The 8,616-nt window shown below is 38.2% G+C and overlaps 1 protein-coding gene across 2 annotated transcripts in view; it reads left to right on the top strand.

Moving 5' to 3' along the window:
- OSTM1 (osteoclastogenesis associated transmembrane protein 1) overlaps positions 1-8,616 on the top strand; it is a 184,463-nt gene that overhangs the window by 123,873 nt on the left and 51,974 nt on the right. The window lies entirely within an intron of this gene.

Genomic DNA, 8,616 nt, shown 5'->3' on the forward strand with positions numbered 1-8,616 from the left:
CCAGGAGAGGATATCTTCTAGTGTAGAAATATTGTTGCCTGAGGGGATGTAGAGGGAGGCTATGCATATGTGTTTGTGTTTATTTACTTGAAGCAGAGCCAGGAGTAGTTCTGCATTATTGAATTGGGGAGTTGGTATGTTGTAAGGGGTAACTGTTAAGGAGGATTGGGTATAGAAGGGCTACTCTACCTCCTTTTTTGTTTGTTCTGTCTTTTCTGATTATAGAGTAGTTGGGTGGAATTAATTCTGAATCTTTTATATGAGGTTTTAACCAAGTTTCAGAGATGGACAGAATGTCTGGTTTGTTAAATGTAAGCCAGGCATTCAGATTAGGGATTTTGTTAACTATACTTTGGGCATTTAAGGAGGTGAGTAGTATGGATTTATCCGTTGGCGGGGATGAGGATGGGCCTGGGTTGGGGTGTATGTTTCCTAATAATAGAAGTCAGATATAGCATTAGGTTGGGGGGGGTACTTTGTTTGCTTAGAGACAGGGTTGAGTTTAGCTAGATTTAAGGTAGTTGTAGGGTTTGGATAGTTGTGAGGAGGAATAAGTTTATAGGAGAAGAAAAGATGGTGTTTTATGGGGTATAAGCATGGTGAGATTTGGAAGTGTGAATGTAAGACAGGTAGGTTAAGATGGTTAGTAGTATGAAAGGATGGAGTGTGGTTATAGTTAGTTGGAAGGGTCAGGTAGTAGATATAGGATATGTTGAGGAACAGTACTAGATTAGTACAGAAGGATATGGCTTTTGAGAGCATAGTGGGATAGGATATTGAGGGAAGGTATGCTGTGGGTGGCTAGTTTACTAGGTATGCGAGTTATAATTTTTGAGAGGAGACGAGAGAGGGGAGGTATGGAAGAGTATTGGTGAAGAGGGGAGAAGTAAGAAGTGGGTGTGGAAGGGAGGAGGTTACTAGTTGGTAGGGGCGGGGTGATGGGTGTGGCTAAAGGGTATAAATGTAGAGGTGCTGGGGGTGGGTGGAAATTGGGGGCAGGGTAGGAGAGCGGAGTGAGCCCGCAGAGCGAACGGAGCAGGTAGACCCAAGGGAAGGCTAAGGGTGAACAAGAACCAATCTGTGGAGCACCAGTAGCTGAAGGTAAGTCCAGGGGACAGGGATTAGGTGGGATGGGGTGGACGTTACTTTATATTTATTTTCTATTGTGGTTCTGATACTCTGTGAATTCTTATATATAACTTTCCATGGTATATTGGCTAAATTCTCTATATCCGAAAGGGAGACAAACCTCTCCCACTCTTTCAAAAAAATATTTTGGTCCTATTATTTAAGCCATTGTGTTCTAACATTAAGGCCTGTTGAAATCCACCCCCTCTTGTTCCTTATTATTCCTACTCCCTTTATTATATTCTTTCCTTTTTTGAATGGGACAAAATTTATCAAGTCTCCCTTTCTCTACTTCATCCCTTATTTGTCTGATAAAATTTGAGGAATAACCCCTCTCTAGGAACATTTTTTCCAACAACTCACATTCTTTTATAAAATCATCATCTGAACTTGTCATGTGGCTACCTCTGACAAAATGTCCTTTCACAATGTTTCTCTTAATAGGATGCGTACTTTCATAATGTAAGGTGCCAATATACCACGGAAAGTTATATATAAGAATTCACAGAGTATCAAAACCCCAATAGAAAATAAATAAATATAAAGTAACGTCCAATAGGAACAAGGTAGGCACATATAAATGTGGACAATTGTACTCAATGTACATATATTTTGAACAGTGATACAGTGATAGTTTTTACTTGGAAAGTAGAAACAAGAGGTTGAATAGTTCTGAATACTATAATTGTGAATCCAAGGGTATTGTCTATTTAGTTAATTGTGAAAACTGTGTATCCTTCTATGTAGGAAAGACAGAAAGGATGTTTAAAAAGAAGGATCTGCGAGCATACATACAAAATATCAGTGGGGAAGGAAAGCAATGCTTTATTTAAACATTCAAAAGTATGTCCCAAATACAAATAAAGGTTCATTGTTTTAGAACAATTTAAAAATGATAAAGGGGGGGGGGGATTATGGGAGGAAAAAATAGAGTTTAAAGAACTATGGTGGCAAGCAACTCTGGAAGCCGACAACCCCCCTGGTTTTAAATGATTGTATTTCCATTGTACCACTATTAAAATTAAGGTCTGCAAAACTTTGAATGGGAAAGGGGAATAACAATAATACAAATGACCACTAGAGGGCATTGGGAATACATTTGAACATCAACATTAATACTGAACATTTTTAATGGTTTTAATGGTTTTAAAGTTTTTAATATATCAATTTATACAATCAAGTGTTTTTAATCAATACACATGTACATAAATGAATTTTAAAGAGAATATTTAAGTAATATGGTAATATAATTGGTTGTTTTTTCAAAGTATAAAGTGAACATTTTTTATTTTACTTAATGTTTTTGGCAGCTATTATTATTGGTCTATTCAAATGAATTACCAAGCTTTCATTGGTTTTAGCAATAGAGTAATCATATAAAATTGCTCAATATAAAATGGTGTAATTAAATATGCTGGTCATCTGATGAAGTCAATTTTAATGATGAAAACGCTTGTGGTGTTTACGAAGGCATTCATGCTTTAACTGTTTTTGTTTTTGGCCGTTTCTGCATTGGAGTGGATATAATAAATTGAATTATTTTAAAGTGGACGTTATCCATCATATTTTCTGCACTTTGGTGGATTTTAAAGTGAAAATACACCCATTTTGAAAAGTTTGTTGTGCTGGGTGTTTCTATTCCCAAAGTGCCACCATTACAGAGTGTTTCTTGCACTGTAAAGAGTTATTTAGCAAAGTACTGCAATTTGGGGGAAGGTTCCGTGTGCTGTGTACTGTTTATTTGCAAAGTGCAGTTACTTTTAAATGTTTCTTACTCTGAGCTTTTCCTGCCCAGTTTATTCGCACAGTGCAGTTAATTTGAAATATTTCTGACACTGATAAGAGATGATTTCTTACACTGCAGTAATTTCAAGAGTATTATAGTGCCCAAGAGACTTATTTTGCAAAGTTCAGTTATTCAGAGGCTTGTGCTGTTGGGCAGAGTTGCAAATATTGGCACAAATATCTGGCATACGTATGTGTGTATGTTTTCATGCATACTGGCAAAAGCCTTCACTGGTATGGGTTAATATGGCATATGGATTTCGAAAACTCCCACCACTTGTATTTGATCAGGATATTGCAGAGAATTGGAGAATATTTGAGCAAGAGTACAATATTTATATACAAGCAGCTTATTCTGAAAAAGATGCACACACCCGGGCATTCATTTTGCTAAACCTAGCTAGGTCAGAGGCCATTGAAAGAGAGCGTTCATTTGTATATGCAGTATGTGAGGGAGAAGTTGAAAACCATCATATTGTTGTACAGGCTGAGTCAAGGAAAGCCCCCAAGTGTTTGAAGCGCAAATTCAGTGAAATGTGTAAACCCCCCCCCCAGACAAATATTACATTAGGCAGGCATTTGTTTTACACAAGAGATCAGAAACCAGGGGAAACTTTTGCAGCTTATATAACTGACCTGAGAAACAAAGCTAAAATGTGTTGGTTTGCTGACTTAAAAGATGAGTTGATAAAGGACAGGCTTGTGTGTGGTATTAATAGTGCTATTTTGAGAAAGATTTTGCTTTGTGACAGTGATAAAACGTTGAGTAAAGCTATTGAGATTTGTCAAATCCATGAAGTTACAGAAAGGCACACAAGTATGCTTGCAAGTGATAGAGCATAGTTTCAGCAGGCTCCAATGCAAATGTAGCCAGCATGCAACTTGTGGCTGGCAGACGTAGGCCTAAGCACATGGCAGCCATAGCCCCTGTGGGTTTTCCTAGGAAACCATGTAGTTTTATAGCAAGTTCTAAGGAAAGGGCATGCCCAGTGCAGTACAAGGGTGAGACAGCAAAATCCAAATCCAGCTTTATTGTTAACTGTTGCAATTGTGGTGCCAGTCATGAGTCTAAATTGGAGAAATGTTTAGCATTTGGTCACCAATGCCACAAGTATAAAAAGTGGAACCATTTCAGAAGTTTTGCAAATCAAGTAAACCTCACGCTGTTATAAAGAAGGATCGCTCGAAAAAGCAAGTTGATCATATAGAAAGCTGCAGTTCTACTCTCTATGTAGAGTGTGCAATCATGATTGGGTCTCAGAGACCGTTTGAGAATGAGAATGAATATGCCTTCCAGTTCATCATATATGCACATATCCTAGTTCCAGTTCTTCTGAAGCCCTTTTCTCAGAGTATGCTGATGTTTTCGATGACAAGTTGGGCAAACTTCCAGTTGTGTATTCTATGAAGTTAGACCCAGAGGTCAGTCCGATTGTCAGACCAGCAAGAAAAGTTTCTATAGCTATGCAGGATATAGTGAAATATCAGTTGGATAAAATGGTGCAGCAAAGTGTAATTTGTCCAGTTACAGAACCAACTGAATGGGGTGTCATCCATGGTAGCAGACCACAAGAAAGGCTCAGGTGAAATCAGAATATGTATTGACCCAAGGGATTTGAACAAAGCATTAGAGGCCACATCATCCAATGCATACAGTCGAAGCTGCAGCCATAATACCAAATGCCACTGTTTTTTCTGTCTTGGATGCGAAAACTTCATTTTGGTAAGTGATGCTTTATCGCAAATTCTCATTGCCGACTACTTTCAGTACTTAGATTCCTCAGGATGCCATTTGGAATAAATTCTACAAGTGAAGTATTTCAGCGTGCAATGGAGCAAATTTTTTTCAGGTTATCCTTGTGCCCTAATAGTAGATTTATTGGTTGGAAACCTTAAAGTTCTAGACAGAGCACATGAATTAAACTTAAAGCTTCAATCCTCTGAAGTGCAAATTCAGACTACCAGAAGTTACATATGTAGGTCATTTTTATTTACCAGCACTGACTTGAGACCAGACCCGTCCAAGCAAGCAGCCATTCTTGAGATGACGGCACCAGATAATGTTCAAGCTCTACAGTGTTTTCTTGGCATGGTCAACTCTTTTTAGGCAAGTTTATAACCGAATTCAGTGAGTTGACAGCACCTTTGAGAGAGTTGACGTGTAAAAATGTCACATGGTCTTGGTTGGAACAGCACCAGAAAGCATTTGAAGACCTTAAGCAGAAAATTGCCGCCCTACCTACATTAAGATACTGTAATGTGATGTCAGTAAACCAGTCGCTCTTTCCTGTGATGCTTCAAAATTTGGTCTTGGCGCAGTTATTCTTCAAGAGGGCAAACTTGTAGCCTATGCATCTAGAACTCTTACCTAAACTGAAACGCAGTATGCTCAACTTGAGAACTTTTGGCATTGGTATTTGCATGTTCATCGTTTCATGATTATATTTATGGTTGAGCTATTCAGGTTGACACTGATCACCAACTTCTTAAAGAAGCCTATGCATTCGGCTCCAGCGACATTACAAAGAATGATGCTCAAATTGCAAAAGTACAACTACAAAAAAGGTCTATACAAACGGCAAACTTATTTTTTTCTTGCTGATGCCTTATCTGGGAGAAGAATTTTGACTGACGTCATGTAAGTGCATAATATTTCTACCATGAGACTTGAGCTGGGAGATCATACAAAAACTGATTCAGTTTTTTACAGAAGCTCAACCACTATGTTAATGTTGGATGGCTGTCAAAGCAATAGTGTACCACCTGAAATGCAGACTTATTTTCCTTACAGAGATGAGATGATGGAAGATTGTATTATTTTCAAAGGTCCTAAAATTGTTGTTCCTGCTTCCTTACAACATGAATATATACAGATTTTGCATCATGGTCACCCAGGTTCTAAATCTACCAAAAGAAGAGGCACTAGTATTTTGGTCTTCTCTAGTAAAAGACATTGACAAAGTACTTTCGTCTTCAGTATGCAGCAGTACTGAACCACATTTGCAAAAAGAACCACTTCGTCAAAGTCAAGTTCCTGAACTACCTTGGTCAACAGTAGCCACTGATCTTTTCTTGTGGAACAATCAGCATTACTTAGTGTTGGTAGACTATTATCCAAACTGGTTGGAGATTGATTTACTACCTCATGTAATGTCCACTGCTGTTATCACCAAGTTAAACCTCATTTCTCAGTCAATGGTAGTACACACAAAGTTATTTCTGACAGTGGTACTCAATTTACTAGTCAGTTGTTTCAGAAATTTGCAAGAGAATGGCACTTTGTACATGTTACTAGTAGTCCAGAATATCCACAGTCAAATGGACTAGCTGGAATGTGCAGTACAGAGTGCAAAGCAATATCTTGAGAGGTAAAGCTTGATAATACAGATGTCCTTTTGAATTTTCTCTATCTCACCACGTGACGATATACTTAACTTGCTTGGTCAGATATTTTTATCTAGGCAAACCAAAACAACATTGCCAATTAGTTCCAGTTTGTTGAGGCCTAAAGCTAAGAATGACAGGAAAGTTAGAGCCCAGTTATTCAGAAAGCATTCTTATCAGATGTCCAGCTATGATAAATCTACCAAATTTCTTCGTCTGTTGAAAGTAGGAGAGACAGGATACAAACCAGTGAAAAGTTTCATCCGGATTGGTCAAGTAACCAGGTATATGTACCGAGCAAAGATAAATTTCGTAGAATCTGAGGGTGTGGATTACAGGAGAAATCGCAGACTTCTTCCTGCGCCAGGATAGATATCGCAGCATTGTTCCTGTGATACAGACTCTAGATTTCAGAGCAATCCAGTCAGTCATCCTGTTGCAGAATGTGTCTTAACTTCTACTTCCATTCCTGATAATGTTCCTGATGTCCCTATGGTTGAACATTCAGCAGAGACCGTCCCAGTTGCTCGATCTAATTCTGATTTTTAAGTCCCACAGATTTGGTCCTATTTCTAGACCTAGTGTGAAATACACAACAAACTGGGCATAATTGTATATATGTATCTAGGTCTGTATAATTGCATGACAAATAACTGTTTGTATTGATTGCATGTCAACCGGTGTCAATATTGCATGACTTATTTCTAAGAGGGAGGATTTAGAATAATGTGTGTGCTGTATCTTTAAGAAGCATTTCAAGGATGGCATGTGCATATAAATAGCAAGCATGTGCTAACTTCAGTGCCATTTTGAGAGTATACCCAGAGAGTGAGCATGTATGAGTGTAATAGCTAGTTTGTTTACAAGTTTATCTAAGTTATTAAGCCTCAATCCTGATGTTTGTACATAATAAAGCTGCTTAAACAGAACCCACAAAGACTCGTCTATCTCATCGTGACTAGATGAGCGATAGTTCCGGTTCAGTTCTTGGCTGGGGTTTCTTCTGTGTGGAGTCTGCATGTCCTCCCTGCGTTCATGTGGATTTCCACTGGGTGCTCTGGTTTCCTCCCACATTCCAAAGACATGAATCTGGAGTGTTTCTCCCTGGACATCCTCTGAAAATGGGCTCTGTCCCAGTTGGACTTTCCTGGTAAACAAATGTTAAGTAAATAAAATTTAATAAATGTTTGTTGCGGGGTTGAATAAATAAAATATTGCTTGACTAAAACAATCATTCTTGGAGATTCCACTTTCGTTCTTTGTTGAAATTGTCTAAACTTGTTTAATACCATTTTCCCAGCAACATAATGGAGATGAAGGACCTGTCGAAACAAGCAGTACTTAACTGACTATGATATAGCAGCAAGCAGTGGGTGTCAAATGCTAATCCATTCTATAGGGGGAGTAATGATAATTTGATACAACACACTTCATTGTACTCTGACCATTTAGGCAGTATACTTAGAAAGTCAACATGAACTTGGGTTAGCTCACGTTTTCTGCTTAAGGAATTTACTAAGAGTGGTAACAAGGGAGATTCTATTACTTCATACAGCATCTGCCTAGATCACTGCTTTGTAATACCTTTTCACACACAAAACATGCCAGAATTTTGCAATCGTACACCTAACAAGAAGGCTTTTGAAGACCTTGACCCAAAAAGCACAGGTATGCATTTTCTCTTGTTTTTTGCTGAAGGTAGTATCTGTCTCTCTTCATCTGATTTTTGAAAGTTTCCAAATGGCTAAAACAAAACTGTTCCACAGTGATTGTACAAAATAACTAGTCAACACTCCCTGTACCTGGGTCAATGGTTTATCGTCGAAGGGAATAAACATTGAATGGCAATTCATCAAAATCAGTCTGTTGAATAAAATCTGAAGAACTTACAAATAAAAGTCACGAACTACCCAATAAGTGCCACGACCGTTCAATAACCTTTCGCAATAAGGAAAACCATGGAAATCAACGATGGTAAATCCTGGTGGAAATCAGCAACACTGTATCAAAACCCTCCAAAACATTTATGAGTAAGCGAAAAAAATCGATGTTCTTTTATTCCAAGGCGATAGAACTGGAATCACACATCAAAACCATATATCAATGGGATAAGTTTAAGCGCTTTCACCCACTCAACTCGTGGGCTTCTTCAGAACCTACAGTAATGAAATATATCCCTAAACCCTTCCTCTTCGCTGTTGCTGTATTTGTAGACAAGTTTCATCACTTTTACTTGTCTAAGGACCTTCAGGGTGATGCTAGGGAAATACTCTCCTCAGGTAGTGCTTCTTAAAGCATCTACAATTCACCTCCTTTTTT

The sequence above is a fragment of the Protopterus annectens genome, chromosome 1.part0 (assembly GCF_019279795.1).
Source record: "Protopterus annectens isolate FY-2018-M chromosome 1.part0, PAN1.0, whole genome shotgun sequence".
Taxonomy (NCBI): Eukaryota; Metazoa; Chordata; order Ceratodontiformes; family Protopteridae; genus Protopterus; species Protopterus annectens.